Raw genomic sequence first — 17,381 nt, 5'->3', positions numbered from 1 at the left:
TTCACTTAACAACCATGTCACTCACTTAACAACTGCAGCAAGAATGGCCATAAAATGGAGCAAAACTCACCTAACAACTGTTTCACTTAGCAACCAAAATTTGTCCTAAGTTGAGGGCTACCTGCACTAAACTGCAGAAATCTGCGTGGCTTTGCTGTCGATGTTCAAGAAACAAAAAGATTCGTTCCTCACCTGAGTTTTATGCCAGCTCAGGAAAGAAAGAAAGAAAGGTTCCAATTAATTAAATGACAGGCTTAACTCAGAGGCCAGTAAAGAATCTTTGCAAGATGGTTTTCTGTAAAAGATCAGGCCACACAAAGCCTTAAATCTCACTCAGTGGCTGCGCTCGGAAAATGCGGGTCGAGGGTTAAGCAGCTTAAACAATCATTAGAAGGTCATACGCATTTCCTCCTGCGCTGGAAAGACAATTAATAAACAAGTAATCTGGCTGTTAAGTGAATCTGAGCTCCCACTTTTTATGGGGCTTAGAGGTTTTCTGCAAGCAAACCCTCGATCCACCATGGATTATGGCCACCGGTTGAGAAAACCGTCTTCAGAGGTGTTTTTGGAAGCTGCAAATCTTCCCCAATTGCTCTTCTTCTCTTTTGTTTTGTTTTCCTTCCACTTCCTGTACGAGATCAGAGCGGACTGTTGCAAGCAGAAGACGGTGATGCAAAGAGGGGAAATGCTCAAAACAAAACAATGCTTTGCGTGTCACATGTCTGGAGTTAGTCAACGCGACTGTGGGAAAGGGAAGCTCTGGGGCAGCCGTTTTTGTCATGTCGCCATCAAAGTCCCACAATCGAAATTGAGCAGCTCCACATTAATTCCAACCTTCCTTTGCATCGTAAATAGGTGTTGTGTTATCTGCTCGTTACTAGCTTTCAATCAAGTACCAACAATACCCCATTCAAGGGGTACTACCAACCCAGACAAACAATCAAAAACACTCAACTCCCTAAATCAAGGAAGCAAAAAAAGAACATTCCCACCAACATTTGGCAGGGCAGAACGCTAGGATATAAACAGAGAGCAAACCCCACTGCCTTCTAGCACTGATGACGTTACCTAGTTGGGTAATGAAACATCTGCACGAAAACAAGCACGCTCAGAGAGCACCCAGGACCCCTCATTTCAGCCCTGGCCTACAGATATTCTCGTCTGCTGCTGAGAATCCTGTAGGGTGGGTTACAAATAAATAAATAATTATAAATATTAGAAATAAAACAAATAGCCCCATCAATCACTATCCTGCTGTCTCTTGCAAATGGAAGGCATGCTGAAAATCACATCATCTTACTTGAAGTTGAAGATTTTGAACGGAAGCAAATACAGGGTAGTCCTTCACTTATGACCATTTGTTTAGCATGTGTTCCAAGTTACGATGGTACTGGGGGGGAAAGTGCATCATGCTTAAAATCACCACAACGTCCCTGCAGGCACATGATTATAATTTGATTGATTGGCAACCGTCATGAGTTTTCTCTGATGTCACAATGTCAGCATTTATGACCAGACCAGATGACTAGCAAAGTCATTGGGGAAACTGGCAGGAAAGGTTGCAGTCTCATCTTGCTTAATGACCGTGGTGATTCACTTAACAACCATGGCAAAAGGGTCATAAAAATCAGTGCCTTGCTTAAGGGCCACACCATGTGGTCCTTAAAATGATAAATGTTATGTAGTGGTCATAAATTAAGGACTATTTTTCATCATATTAATCAAGGCACTTAACAGAATATCCTTTGAATAATTCCGGGACGTTGTGGATACAGAGGAAGCTCTTTCTGATAATGCAGGATTGCGTTTACAGTCATTAGTCAAGCTTAGAAGAGACTTACTGTCATCCAAGTATGTGCTCTCCATCCCTTGCACAGCATTAGACCAATGTGTCTTACTCAATTTAGAAGATGCTCAAGAGATGTTTGAAGGATACCCATCAAGCCTACGCAGCTCCCTCCCTCCCAAGGTGAGGCTTTCTTTACAGAGGCTTCTGTAGATACATCCAGGAAGTTTCCTTAAGACAATATGCAAATCCTTCTCCTGGGACATTTATTTGACTTCTCAACCTGAGATGTTCTTCCCTCCCACACAAAGTGACCCAACTCTCCTCAAGTTTCAGCACAAGTTCATATCAACTCAACCAAGACTTCTGGTTGCTGTCTTCACTCAACACATCTCTTCATGCTTCTTCTCCATGACAGAAATCACACCGTCTTTTGCTCCTAGTAGGAGCAGAGTGCAAAACCTCCACTAGCTCCTGAATTGAGTCTGCTCTGTTCCACCATTGGTGGTCTTTGGGTTGACCCTAATTAAATTGAGGACAGCTGCAAAACCTCGCTGCTTTCATCAAAGCAATAAAAGCCGCAAAGGGTTGAAAACTTTGGGACATGCATGCAATGTTGCAACCCAATTGTGATGATGCAGGAATGCAGAATCAAGATCATGAGAAGTGTTACTACTGCTATATAATGCCTTGGTGAGACCACACTGGGAATCCTGTATCCAGTTTTGGTCGCCACAGTATAAACAGTTGTTGAGATTCTAGAAAGAGCGTAGAGAACAGCAACAATGATGATTAGGGGATCGGAGGCTAAAACACATGAAGAACAGTTGCAAGAATTGTGTAGGTCTATGAAAAGAAGGACTAGGGGAGACATGATAGCAGCCTTCCAATATCTAAGGGGTTGCCACAAAGAAGAGGAAGTCAAGCTATCCTCCAAAGTACCTGAACGCAAGACAAGAAACAATGGATGGAAACTGATCAAGGAGAGAAGCAACCTAGAACAAAGGAGAAATTTTACTTATGGAACAACTTAACTCCAGAAGTTGTGTATGCCCCAACACTGGAAGTTTTTAAGAAGATGTTGGACATCCATTTGTCTGAAGTGGGGTAGGGTTTCCTGCCTGAGCAGGGGGTTGGACTAGAAGACCTCCAAGGTCCCTTCCACCTCTGTTATTCCAATTCTAATAACTTGCTCTTCTATGAATGCACCAAAGATTCTTGCAGCATCTTCAATGCCCCTCCATTTATTATCACACAAGCTTTAATGGTTCCCTCATCATCGCTATGGAGATACACTGCTGGAAAACATCTGTAAAGGACAGTAATCCCGAGGAGCAAAATACAAATCTATTCCTTCATTCATTCCGTTTGGGAGCTCACCCAACTCTATAACCGACTCTGGGCAGCTCACAACAATAAATAACATAAAAGCAGCAGAATGCAAGAACAAAAGGCCAAGAGAAGGACAAAAATAGCTACGAATTGTGGGAACACCCATCATTTTGATTTTCCACACTAGAGCAGGAGACACCCTGGCTATTATATATATATATATATATATATTAAGTAGGCTCTGGCTTCAACTCCACTTGAAATAGAGACCACACAGGAATTCCCTGTCTACAAACTATACCAGGAAGTCCCAAAAAAATTCTAGGAAGAATTGGAAGACCGAACTGTTGCCAAATAGCTGCCAAAAACACTTACTTAGTTGTTAATCAAATTTGTAAGGCCGCCCATCTACGGCACGAACGTGGCAAAAAAGTCACACTAATGATTTCAGAGTCTTTTTCCTTTTTTTCCTGGCAAGGCATACAAACTGGAGCTACAAAACTTTAGAGCAAAATATAATTGGACGTACTATATTCTTGTAAATAATGTCATTCTGGTGGGAGGGGGGAAATTGCCATTTCCCCCCAAGAAAGAACTTGTCATGGTGTGGGAAAGTGAATTTCAGTGGCCAAAGGGACCTGGTTTTTTTTTTTTAAATGAAAATGAAAATTCACTTGGATTGAAGGAGGTCATCCTGACATTGAAATTGGGAATAGGTTGCTGCAGCAAGAATGTTTTGTGCACAAAAATGGGAAGATACTTTAATTCCCACAATGGACGGAGGGGCTGCAAAAATGATAGCAGAGACGGCTAAATGGACTGATCTAATTGAAGAAAGATCAATTTAGAGGAGGGGTGTTTGTGTCTGAGGTGGGGTGGGGGAAATGAAACTTTGACTTTGGGTTTTGCCGATTAGATAGGTTTGTTGTTATAAAAAGGTTATTACTTGATTCTACTGCACTAAAGAGAGTCAAAAGTCAATGCTTTTCTTCCTTTCTTTTTCTTTCTTTCTCTTTCTTTCCTTCTTTTTCTCTTTCTTTGCTTTTCTCCTTCCTTCCTTCCTTCCCTTTTTTCTTTTTCTTTTTTCTTTCTTTCTTTTCTTCCTTGCTTCCCTTTAAGGTAAAGGTAAGGTCTCCCTTGCACAGTCATTCCCAACTCTAGGGGGCTCTAGGGGCTCATTTCCATTTCAAAGCCGAAGAGCCAGCGCTGTCCAAAGACGTCTCCGTGGTCATGTGGCTGGCATGACTCAACACCAAAGGTGCACGGAACGCTGTTCCCTTCCCACCAAAGGTGGTTCCTATTTTTCTACTTGCATTTCTTACGTGCTTTAGAACTGCTAGGTTGGCAGAAGCTGGGACAAGTCATGGGAGCTCACTCCGTTACGCGGTGCTAGGGATTCAAACTGCCGACCTTTCTGATCAACAAGCTCAGCGTTTTACCCAACACTTTTCCTCCTTTACGTTCCCTTTATTTTCATATTTCTTTATGAAAGAAAGCACTTTATATTTTGATGAACTAATAAAAAAAAACCTGAATACAAATTATGAAAGGGTTATTGTAGAGCTACCCTGTGCTTTCAAGGACTAGCCAGCAAGTTATAGCCTCTCTCTGAAGCAAAGTGAAGGTTTCTATTTCTAGGGATGGAATTGTGTTGTTGTGGACTCACAATAGTGCCTCTCCTTTCTCTCTGCTCCCACTATCACCAAAGAAGGATCTTGACAAACTTGAACATTGGGCACTATCTAACAAAATGAAATTCAATGGTGAAAAGAGTAAGGTTCTACATTTAGGCAACAAAAACGGAATGCACAGTTACAGTATAGGTGATACCTTGCTCAGTAGTAGTAACTGTGAAAGGGATCTTGGAGTCCTAGTGGACAACCATTGAAATAGGAGCCAGCCGTGTGCAGCAGCTGCCAAAAGAGCCAACACAGTTCTACGCTGCATCAACAGAGGGACAGAATCAAGATCACGTGAAGGGTTAATACCACTTTATAAAGCCTTGGTAAGGCCACACTTGGAATACGGCATCCAGTTTTGGTCACCACGATGTAGAAAAGATGTGGAGACTCTAGAAAGAGTGCAGAGAAGAGCAACAAAGAGGATTGGGGGACTGAAGGCTAAAACATATGAAGAACGGTGGCAGGAACTGGGTATGTTTAGCTTAAGAGAAAGAAGGACTAGGGGAGATATGATAGCAGTCTTCCAATATCTCTGGGGCTGCCACAAAGAAGAGGGAGTCAAACTATTCTCCAAGGCACCTGTGGACAGAACAAGAAGCAATGGGTGGAAACTAATCAAGGAGAGAAGCAACTTAGAACTGAGGAGAAACTTCCTGACAGTTAGAACAATTAATCAGTGGAACAGCTTGCCTCCAGAAGTTGTGAATGCCCCAACACTGGAAGTCTTTAAGAAGATGAATAGCCATCTGTCTGAAACGGTATAGGGTTTCCTGCCTAGGCAGGGGGTTGGACTAGAAGACCTCCAAGGTCCCTTCCAACTCTACTATTGTATTGTATTGTATTAAAGCCAAAACACACCGGCAAACACACCCTGATAGATAGACTGTAGAAAGATAGACTGTAAGAAAGAGACATTTACGGCAACAACAGGTGTGTGTTTCCGATAAGGACAAGAGAATCTGGGTTTATCTTCCTGTCTTTTACTTGCGCCAAGGCCAGTTTTTCCAAAGTCAGATCCTGGAAGGGGAGGGGGCCAGTGTTTTTTTTAAGCAACACAACACCGTCCAATAAGAGGGGAAACAGCCTTCAAACATCCTGCTCTCTTTTGCTGCCCAAATGAGACCCATTCTGCACACCCAGAAGACTAACAGAGGAACAAAATGTTTGTCTTTCGTATTTATGTTTGTCTTGCAGAATGTAAATAAATGACTGGTAATAACAGGAACTGCGGAGTTTCTCCACTTCGGAAACTTCATGTGGACTTCAAATCCCAGAATCCCCTTTATTTACAAGGTTGCTCTTGAAAATAGATCTATTCGAATGAAGAATAGAATAGAATATGTATATCTATATTTTGTATATGTATATCTATATTTTGTATTATACTGTTTTAACATGACTGTACACTGCCCCGAGTCCTGTTTAGGAAAGGGCGCGGTTAAAAATTTAATTAAATAAATTAAATAAATAGAATAGAATAGAATTGGAAGGGACCTTGGAGGTCTTCTAGTCCAACCCCCTGCCTAGGCAGGAAACCCTACATCACTTCAGACAAATGGCTATCCAACATCTTCTTAAAGACTTCCAGTGTTGGGGCATTCACAACTTCTGGAGGCAACTTCTGTTCCACTGATTAATTGTTCTAACTGTCAGGAAATTTCTCCTCAGTTCTAAGTTGCTTCTCTCCTTGATTATTTTCCACCCATTGCTTCTTGTACTGCCCTGGGGTGCTTTGGAGAATAGGTGGACTCCCCTCCTCTCTGTGGCAGCCCCTGAGATATTGGAACACTGCTATCATGTCTCCCCTAGTCCTTCTTTTCATCTTTTTTGCCCTTCTCTTCACTCTTTCTAGAGTCTGCACATCATTTTTACACTGTGGCGACCAAAACTGGATGCAGTATTCCAAATGTGACCTTATAAAGTGGTATAAACACTTGTAATAAAGAAACCCAACTTTGATTTTAGATTATAGAAATGGCTAATTTATATTGTTTTGGAAAAGTAAAAAGTTGACGTTCGATGCTAATACCTTATTCTACTTTAACGGAGAGAGTCAGAAATCAATCCCCCTTTTTATTTCTCTCTCCCCTCCTCACTTTTCTTCCCCCTCCTCACTGTGTCCTATTATTTGCTTTCATATTTTTGCATTTTATTGTATAATCTAATAAAGAGACTCCTCTGTGGAGGAGGAATGGTCATCTAAACTACAAAAGGTGCATTTTTTTCAAGAGGCAACTGGAGTGGGGAAGCCACTGGGGAAGTTGGTTTTATGAAAGCAAAACTGATTCAGGAGGATAGATTCCCACCCTGTGCAGCTCACCAATTCCAACATGCCCGAAAGGGGAAGAAATGATTGTTCCCATTCAACGTGTTTGGTTTCGTAAAAAACACGCCAAGTGTTGCCAAATGAAATCTGGTTGTAGAAATGCTTAAGCATGTTGAATGACTCCGCCCTTGCTCTGGAGTTTGTGCAATGTAGACAAGGCACCACACTGTTTAAAATTTGTAAAAATGAATGAATTTTGGATTTTAAAATCATCCAGAAAGGCAGTTGCGTCGAGAAGCTGCAGAAAAAATCACCTTTTTAAAAACCCAGGTGTGTCCAACCGTGGCAGCTGTAAGACCTGTCAACTTCAACTTCTAGAATTCCCCAGCATTTTGAATGCATGACAGAGGGATGCTGCAACCATCATAAGTGTGAAAAACGGACATAAATAACTTTTTCAGTGTTGTTGTATCTTCCAACGGTCACTAAACAAATAGTTGTAAATCAAGGACTGTCCGTTCTGTACAAATATTTGCTTTGAAATCAGTCAACCCAATTCACATAGTTTCCAGAAAGAAAGAAAATGCAATATTTGGTATTTAGTGTCATTAAGAGGTGGGAGCAGAAATTAAGAGAAGATAAGCCACGTTTGTTGAAATATATTTATTATGGGATGCATTAAAAAAACTCTACCATTTGTCTGACAAAAGATTTTGAATCTAGGGAATCAGAGCAGCAAAATTGGAAGGTACATTCTGTGTTACAGTCCTGCAAAATTAATATCCCAGAACAAAAAATGGAAACATGAGATCTATATAACCGCTGCAGATTGCTGTATGGCTATGCTGCCTCCATGTGGGGAAAATAAAACTAGCTACACCTCTAATATTTCTCCTCCTTTAAAGAAACTTTAAGTCCACAAGTTCACAACGTTCAGGGGATTCTTAATTGGTTAATACAGGAAGTTCTTGATTTGCAACAGATTATTTAGTGGCCAAAGTTACAACAGCACTGAAAAAAAGAGACTTTTTTTCCACAGTTACAACTTTTGCAGCATCCCCATGGTTACGTGATCAAAATTCAGATGCTTGACAATTGATTCACACTTATGACGATCCCAGGGTTCTGGGGTTACGTGATCCCGTTTTGCAACCTTCTAACAAGCAAAGTCAATGGGGAAGCCAGATTCACTTAACAACTGTGTTACTAAGTTAAAAACGACGGTGATTCACTGAACAACTGTGTCAAGAAGGTCATTAAATGGGGCAAAAGTCACTGAACAAATGTCGCACTTAACAACAGAAATGTTGGGCTCAATTATGGTTGTAAGTCGAGGACTCCCTGTATAGTTTTCCTGTAAGTAAAGAGTTTTTTTGCTAACAAAAGAGAAGCCAATAGAGAAATTTTGCAATATTATTTTAGAATGCAGTTTCATATCATAAAAGGTTTTTATATATATATACAGGGATGTAAAGTGAAATAATAGAGCAATAGAAAAACCCTCATTCATAACTTAACATTCCTGACCAAAAAAGCTTCACCAAATCCTTCCATCCATCCATGCATCCTTTTCTGGATTATTGTCAAGGATATACCAGAAAAACTGAAAAAACCCAAAATATTATTTCAATTCCTAGAGATTTCTTTTGCAAATTAGCTAAAAATATTGCAGGTTATTATTTATTTATTTTTTGCAGGCACTGAAAGGAACTGTTTTGAGGGGGGAAAGTGCCCTTAAAAACAAGCAAGATTTAAATCATCCTCTAGGTGGCACTACTTGATCAATTTATCTAGTGTAAGATAGATAGATGTAAGGTAGAAAAACTGGACAGCAGAAACATCATTATTGTTTCTTCCAAAAAGAAACGGTATTTATTGTGTCTTTAAAGGAGGTTTGGACCAATGATAGAGAGAGGGAGGGAGGGAGGGAGAGCTGAAAGATGCAAGTAGTTGATAGAAAGCAGGCAGATAGCTATAGATCAGGGGTGTCCAAACTTGGGAACTTTAAGACTTGTGGACTTCAACTCCCAGAATTCCCCATGCTGGCTGGGGAATTCTGGGAGTTGAAGTCCACAAGTCTTAAAGTTCCCAAGTTTGGACACCCCTGCTATAGATAGATGATAGGTAGGTAGATAGGTAGGTAGGTAGGTAGGCAGGCAGGCAGGCAGGCAGGCAGGCAGGCAGGCAGGCAGGCAGGCAGGCAGGCAGGCAGGCAGGCAGGCAGGCAGGCAGGCAGGCAGGCAGGCAGGCAGGCAGACATGGAGAGAGATATGGTAGAGGGATGGATTGATGGATGGATGGACAGAAAGACAGACAAAATAGACAGATCACGTCTCTAAGCTCACACTGAACTCCTTAAGAGAACAACAGATTTCTTTAATAAATACCAGAGATAATATGATTGATATAAATGGTTGGTTTAAATGTTTTTTTAAAATTACTTTTGACACTCAAAATGCAATAAAGAACATAGATAAAAACCAGAATATAAGAGGCCGATATGGTTAAGGATTGTATTCTCAATTCAAATAAATCTTTAGGTACTATATCCAACTGCTGCTAAGACCAGCTATGCAGGTTTTTTTAAAAAAATTGAAATACAACTAAAGCTAGTTTTATATTTTGATATGAGTTAACAAGACCTTATACAATTTGGGATAAGCTCTATACAACTGCTATAGTCCTCAACTTATAACAGTTCATTAAGTGACCGTTCAAAGTTACAACAGCACTGAAAAAAGTGACTTACAATTGTTTTTCACACTTACGACCGGTGCAGCATCCCATGGTCACATGATCAAAATCTAGACACTTGGCAAATGATTCACACTTATGACGGTCACAGTGTCCTGAGGTCATGTGATCCCGTTTTGCCACCCTCTGATGAGCCAAGTCAATGGGGCAGACAGATTCACTTAACAACCGCATCACTAACTTAACACCTGCAGCGATCCACTTAACAATTGTGGCAAAAGAGGTCATAAAATGGGGCAAAATTCACTTAGTAAATGTCTCACTTAGCAGCAGAAATTTTGGATTCAATCATGGTTGTAAGTTGATGATCAATTGTACCTTCTACAGATCTGTTTGGCAGCTGCAATCAATAGCTACAGGATGCCAAGTTCTGTGGCTGTTTACTAGACATCACTAAGAAGGCAGTTGGGAGCACTAAATCCACTTAGTTTGTTTGAGCCATGGTGGCCCCAAGTGGTTTGAAAGCAGTACTGCAGGCTAACTCTGCATTCCCACTGCCAGCAGTTCGATCCTGACTGACTCAGGCTTCCATCCTTTCGAGGGTTGGTAAAATGAGGATCCAGATTGTTGGAGGGGGGGGCAAGATGCTGACACTGTAAACCTCTTAGAGAGGGCTGTAAAACAATGTGAAGCGGCATATAAGTCTAAGTGTTATTGCTATTTCCATGTGTTTATTTTCATAGAAGTTTAACCTGTATTGCTTTATGTGCTTTATTGCTTTTAGAAGTCTAGGCAACGCATCAGAGTCTCAGACACCATCTGGATACCCTTGTCAAGTGACAAAAACATGGCTGTCGCATCACCAAGGACACTACAATCTCTAAGGGGAGACGATTGATTTAAATGCGGGCTGGAAGGCGGTTCAATTAAGTGAATGTATATTTGGCTCAAAAACGACGGATGCTTATCAACCATTCCTTATTGGAGTGGCATGAGATATCAAGAGGGTGACTCAAGGTTTAGTTATGGACCATCTAACTCATCAGTATTTGAATTAATGACTTCAGTGACGTGACGGAGAAAACACTGATCAAATCTGCAGATGACACAAAGTTGGCCGCAAAAGCTAATACGGCAACCGGAACGAAGGAAGGAAGTTAAAAACTATTTTAGCAGATTAGAGAAACTGGTGAAGAAAACAGAATAGATTTGAACAGAGAAGAAAATCAAACTCTTAAACTGAGATACATACATGAAATGCCCAGATTTACACCTTGTGTTGGTTCTGGCTTACCGCATTTTGAAACTTACTAGAATAAGTTTGAACAAAATAGAAAAGGTTTAGAAAAGAACAAGGATGTAGTCTGTAATTCAAGCCCAGGGAAGGGAGAGATTGACAGAAATGGGCAGGTTTTTGCCTTCATAGATGTATGCCTATTAGTCTACATTCAAAGTGACAATACAGTTATTCTAAGTCTAAGAATAAAATGTCTGTAAATACTTCCACATGTTAATTACACATTATTAAAACTTCATGCATTGGTATTTCTGACAATTTTACTGTATCCCTACAGCTCTCTACAAAATATACTTTTTTTTAAAGGTTTGGATGTTAATGTGGCATCTCAGCTAAACTGTTATTTACAAAACTGCACACAATGGACAGATGATTTTTTTTTAATGGCAGGCGCCAGTTCTTTGAAGTAGATTAAAATTTGTTTTTCAAGCGATGGGCATTGTATTTTATGTGTATATAATTGTTGCAACAGTGTCTGCAGTTTTCCAAACCAGCTCTAATTTTGACAAAGAGCTAGATTATTTCTGCTCCGCAAAGAAAGACAACAAGAAGCTTGTTGTGTTCTTAAAATGAAAAGAACTATTTTTCTTTATAGTGACACTCAATTGCAGTCTCAAAATTTTCTGACCGAGCTTCTCCGCCCACAGACCATTGTATTGGCCAGTCCTTTTATCCTTGCCTAATCAGGATTCTCTCCCTTCCTGTTGTCAAAGCTGCAGTGATATGGCACCAAAACTTGCCTGTGTGAGCCAAGAGCATCATTAGTATATTTTTTTAAAAGGTGGAACTAAGCAAATTTGCACTCCATCTGCAGAGATGCCACAAATTTCTACGAGTTCAACTATTAATGAGACTATGTTTGGGTTGCTTTTTGCCAAAATGAGGGAGAAAATCTTTCTATATCCCCTAAGCCAGAAACCAACTACTTACTGTGGGCATAAAGGATTGTTTTCAAAGCTGTGTTGATTCCTGGCAAACCTTTTGAGGCAGAGGTCAACAATTTCAAGTATATATGTATTAATCATATGACTGCAGATATATTAACCTTGAGCAAATAAATCCACATTGAACTCCTCCTTGTTTACTTTTCTCAAGCTTTGGTTGTTTTTGTCTCTAGTTTAGATCAATTATTATGTTATATTAGTTCTACACTGGGGCAACTTTGCTTGTCAGAAGGTCTCAAAAGGATTCAAAGAACCCTGGGACACTGCAAGTGTCATAAATATGAGTCACATGGTTGTTAAGTGAATTGCAAAAGGGGATCACATGACCACAGGACACTGCAACTGTCATAAATATGAACCAAGCATCCAAATTTTAATCAGAACTTTAGGAATGGTGAAGCGGTCATAAACATGAAAAACTGTCATAAATTGAAGAGTACCTGTATAGGACTATAATAAAATTGATGGATTTAAAAACCAAAGAAATGCAACTCAAGTAATAGCTACGTGCAATGGTTACACCATTTTGCTAATCACCAAGAAGTTGGTAAGGTCTTCTAAAACGGTTGTCAATCTGATGTATTTTTCTTTGTAGAAATTCCAACATTTTCTGAATAAATAAAAACATCTGGATTATTTTATGATTGCTCCAGCTTTATTATCTCTCTACACATCAAAAGACTTTCTTTATATCCTAACTTCATTTTTCTCTCTTCCTTAATTTACATTCTTTCTGCTAATATTTATAACAGTTGGCCTGTCTAATATTAATTCTTGGTAACGTCTTAATTACTAGCAAGGTAAAGGAAAGGACAGCAGAGGCCTAAACGTTTTGAAGCGTTTAGAAAATGAAGGGGTAAAATTCCTTTAGAATCAAGCTTGTCTGTCTTTTCCACGGATTGGATTGGCACGCCAGATACACACCCCACCACGGCTACAATACACAACAGTATAAGCCATCATCTGTAAAATAAGCCCAATTCAGACTGAGACTGCAGAAGAGTTAGGCGTTTAACACTGTTTCCTGAATCTTGGTCTGGATTTCAACTAGCAATTTCAACTGGAAAGGATGCCTATTGAAATAAATGACAATTTTCCTCCCAAGGAAGAGGCCACATGAGGAAAGTATATGTACTTTAAAAGCACGTGAAGAAATTCACAGTCTATTTGGCATTACAGCGGAGACACATTCAGTCAGAACATGTTATGTTGTGGTCTCTAAAGCTACTCTTAAGCTAATTAAAATACTTATTTGGGGGGGTTTGATTTTGGATGGACTCAAAAAGACAGTCAAATCTATAAGTATGTATTTATTTGAGGAACTGTCAATATTTGACAGACAGACAATATTTGAGAGACTGCCAGAAAGAAGAGGGTTTTTTTTTCCAAAGCACCAGAAGGCAAGACAAGAAACAATGGGTGGAAACTAACCAAGGAGAGAAGCAATTTAGAACTAAGGAGAAACTTCCATCAGTGAGGACAATTAACAAGTGGAACAGAAGTTGCCTCCAGAAGTTGTGAGGGCTCCATCACTGGAAGTCTTTCAAAAGAGATTGGACAACCACGTGTCAGAAGTGGTGTAGGGTCTCTTGCTTGAGCCGGGGGGGGGGGGTTGGACTAGATGATCTCCAAGATCCCTTCCAACTTTGTTATTCTGTATTTCTGTATTTCTCAATAAAGAAAGAAGAGGAACACAGAGAGGTAGATCTTTGATGTTTCCTTAGGGAATGAAATAGTATTGTAGCCATTTCAAATGTCTCCATTAGGAATAGAGACAGAGTTTCTGTGGAATGTTAATTCCCTAGGTTAATTTTCCAATAAAGCTGATGTTGTGCATCTAATATGTTGTTGGCAAATGTAGCCAACTTAACATTTTCAGTTTTTATGAAACTGGACTACAGTATTCAGGTATAGTAGGTTATGAATTATCTGGGTATCTTTTAAAAATCTGATAGTTTATCTAACTAAGAACATTAAAGTTCATGATGACACTGAACAAATTACAATCTTCCTCCAAAACTAGACCCATTACTCTACAATGGTTTTCACGGTGGCGAGATTGAAATGAGGTGTACCTGTGCAACTCTGCCTGGAGAGTTTGGCCTCCATAATCCCAGTCTGGAATCTTCTGATGCATTCAAAGGCACCCCTGAAAATTCCTCTCAAACTACAGTTAGAATATAAAGGTAAAACTTTCCCCCGTTCATTCCCAACTGGTTTTCAAAGAAAAACCAATAAAATCCAATTGCCTCCCGAAAAAGCCCCTTTGGGACAACCGTGACCTGGATGATGGAGAATCTCCACGGACATTTCTCTCGTTCCGTTCTGTCTGACTCTAGAGCAGTGTTTCTCAAACTTGGCGACTTTAAGTCCTGTGGACTTCAACTCCCAGAATTCCCCAGCCAGCTATGCTGGCTGGGGGATTCTGGGAGTTGAAGTCCACAGGACTTAAAGTCACCAAGTTTGAGAAACACTGCTCTAGAGGGCAAGTGCTTATTTCTTAGCCGTTTCTTAGCAGAGGAAGTCAGCGTTGACCAAAAACAATTTCCATGGTCGTGTGGCCAGCATGGCTATATGCCAAAAGTGCTCAGAAGGCTGTTACCTTCCCACTGAAAGGGCACCTATTGATCTACTCGCATTTGCATGCTTTCAAACTGTTAAGTGGGCAGGAGCTGAGTTAAGGAACGGAGCTAAACCCCATCACACAGTGCTTGGGTCTTGAACCTGGCCTTTCTAGTGTCTTTAAACATTGAGACATCACACCTTCCACAAGGTCAGAGAACTCCCAATGTCTTAACAGCTCTTGTTCAATTCCAAACAGAAGACTAACCAAGTTGTATGAAATCCTAGACAGTTTCTAATTTTTATAAATTGCCAGATTGCTGGTCTTTCTAACCCCTTCAAATAGCATTTTTTCACATCGCTATACCCACATTTTCATACAACTGCTGCTCATGTCATTTCAGGCTAAGGGACTGATAAGCAGAAGACAAATTTCTTTATTATGGAACTTGATCTCCCCGGAGAGGCTCACCAGGTGCTAGCAAGTATTTTTTTTTTTAAATGTCCAAGACTCTAGATTGTTTATAAACCATCTGTTGACTATGGGATTTTATTTATGGCTACGGCTCCTGTCTTCATACAGTTTAGTTCAACAGCAGGCCAATCTGGTCTTATGCTAACAAGCTGAATTAACAATCAGATAAATTAACAATAAAAAGGTGACATTATTTCATGACATCTCAAAGAGGATTTGCCACAGTCTACAATAATAGTTTGGCTGAAGATGCTCACCCTACATGGACCAACAGAAAACAGGAAGATCTCATGGTTATGTCTCCAGAGTTATCCTTGGATGAGAGGACAATTGGGGAGATGGTACCCCCAAAACCACACCCTTTACTTCCAGGCTTCCACAGCTATGCTGAAAAGAAAACAGACCTATTCTGCCAAGATCAAGAAGGCTTTGAATGGAAGTAGCAGCCTTCCTTCTCCACTTAGTTCTCAAGAATCCTGGCATTTGCAAATCAAAAATCAGAAGACAAGATAAGCATGGTTATATGTATTTTTTTTAAAAAAACTCAATAAGACATGGAGTAACCTGCCAAAAGACCCTGGGTTGACCAGGGACAGGTCTACCAAGCAGGGTCAGCTTGGCCTTGGGGGTAGTCTAGCCATGGTCAACTTATTGCCCCAAAGAACAAAGGGTCAACCTATTCTCCAAGGCACCTGAGGGCAGGACAAGAAGCAACGGATGGAAACAAATCAAGGAGAGAAGCAACCTGGAACTAAGGAACTAATTTCCTGACAGTTAGAACAATTAATCAGTGGAACAACTTGTCTCCAGAAGTTGTGAATGCTCCAACACTGGAAGTGTTAAAGAAAAGATTGGACAACCATGTGTCTGAAATGTTATAGGGCCTCCTTCTTGAGCAGAGAGTTGGACTAGAAGACTTCTAAGTCCCTTCCAACTTTGTTATGCTGTTATGGTCAAGCCAACAGATTACTGAGTGCCTTCATCCAATGGTTGACTTTGTTCCTTCAGGCCCAATTTCTTGGCAAGCTTTGATATCTTGACCTTGGACTGAATTTTACAACTGCAACTGTTGTAGCCTAGCAGATTGTGTGCATAATGGACCAGATCAAAAACTGCTATTTGCAATACCTGGACAAGATCCAGCAACTACAGTTAATCAGTTACCAGACCCCCATCAAGAGTGGTTCAAGTGTATTTACAATTATTGTATCCCTCGTGGAGATATGATGAATTCCGGATCTTGAAGGAGAGGAAACTCCTCTGGTGATATTTACTAGAGCTGTCAGCATTCATCCAAAGTAAGTAGAACTGCCCAAACCTGCCAACCAGGTTTACTGATAAGCAGACTTTTCTTTTATTCCCCCCCCCCCTTTGTTTGTATTATCAAGTTAATCAGCTTTTGATGCTATGAGCCAGCCTAAGCTCAAGTTGAGTTTCTGCAAAAGAACAAAAAAACAACCCAAGTTGTTTAAACAAGCAACATCTCACAAAAGCTTTCAACTGCATGTACCAATCGGAAAAGGTGCTACCAGATTTCTGGTTTTTGCCACCAGAAACTAACAGAGCTCTCGTCCTACAGTGGCTCAACAAAGGAATGGTTGATTTAACTCTCAAATAAGAGGTGCCTCTACTGTATTTCTACTAAGTCACTCATGGAAATGTCGAAAGAGAAGATATAATAGAATAACAGAATTGGAAGGGACCTTGGAGGTCTTCTAGTCCAACCCCCTGCTCAAGCAGGAGACCCAATACCATTTGTGATAAATGGTTGTCCAGTCTGTTTTTGAAAGCCTCCAGTGATGGGGCACCCACAACTTCTGGAGACAAGCAGTTCCACTGATGAATTGTCCTCACTTTTAGGAAGTTTCTCCTTAGTTCTGGTTTCCTTCTCTCCTTGTTTAGTTTCCATCCATTGTTTCTTTTCTTGCCTTCTGGTGTTTTAGAGAATACGTTGACCCCCCTATTCTTTGTAGGAGCCCTTCAAATATTGGAAGACTGCTATCATGTCACCTCTGGTCTTCCTATTCGTTATACTAGACAAACCCAATTCCAATAATCTTTCTTCATATTTTAAAGCCTCCAGTCCCCTAATAATTCGTTATTCTTCTCTGCACTCTTTCTAGAATCTCAGCATCCTTTTTGCATTGTGGTGTCCAGAACTGGATGCAGTATTCGAAATGTGGTCTTACTAAAACTTTGTAAATTGCTAGTAGAGTTTCACATAACCTGCTTTCAAACTGCTAGGTTGGCAGAAGCTGGGGCAAGTAACGGGAGATCACTCCATTATGCAGCGCTAGGGATTCGAACCGCCGAATTGCTGACCTTTCTGATTGACAAATATGG

The 17,381-nt window shown here is 40.4% G+C and overlaps 2 protein-coding genes across 2 annotated transcripts in view; both read right to left on the bottom strand.

Moving 5' to 3' along the window:
- The window catches only part of EPSTI1 (epithelial stromal interaction 1), a 577,346-nt gene extending 561,856 nt beyond the window's left edge, over positions 1-15,490 (bottom strand). The window contains exon 1 of the mRNA XM_081947935.1: positions 15,484-15,490. The gene's annotated coding sequence lies outside the window, so the exon portion shown is untranslated. The remainder of the gene's footprint in view (positions 1-15,483) is intronic.
- Positions 1-17,381, bottom strand: part of TSC22D1 (TSC22 domain family member 1) — a 54,969-nt gene that overhangs the window by 13,146 nt on the left and 24,442 nt on the right. The window lies entirely within an intron of this gene.

Source organism: Natrix helvetica (assembly GCF_964273705.1).
Source record: "Natrix helvetica genome assembly, chromosome: 3".
Taxonomy (NCBI): Eukaryota; Metazoa; Chordata; class Lepidosauria; order Squamata; family Natricidae; genus Natrix; species Natrix helvetica.
Note: the sequence above shows the minus strand (reverse complement) of the source record. Positions and strands in the feature narration are given on the sequence as shown.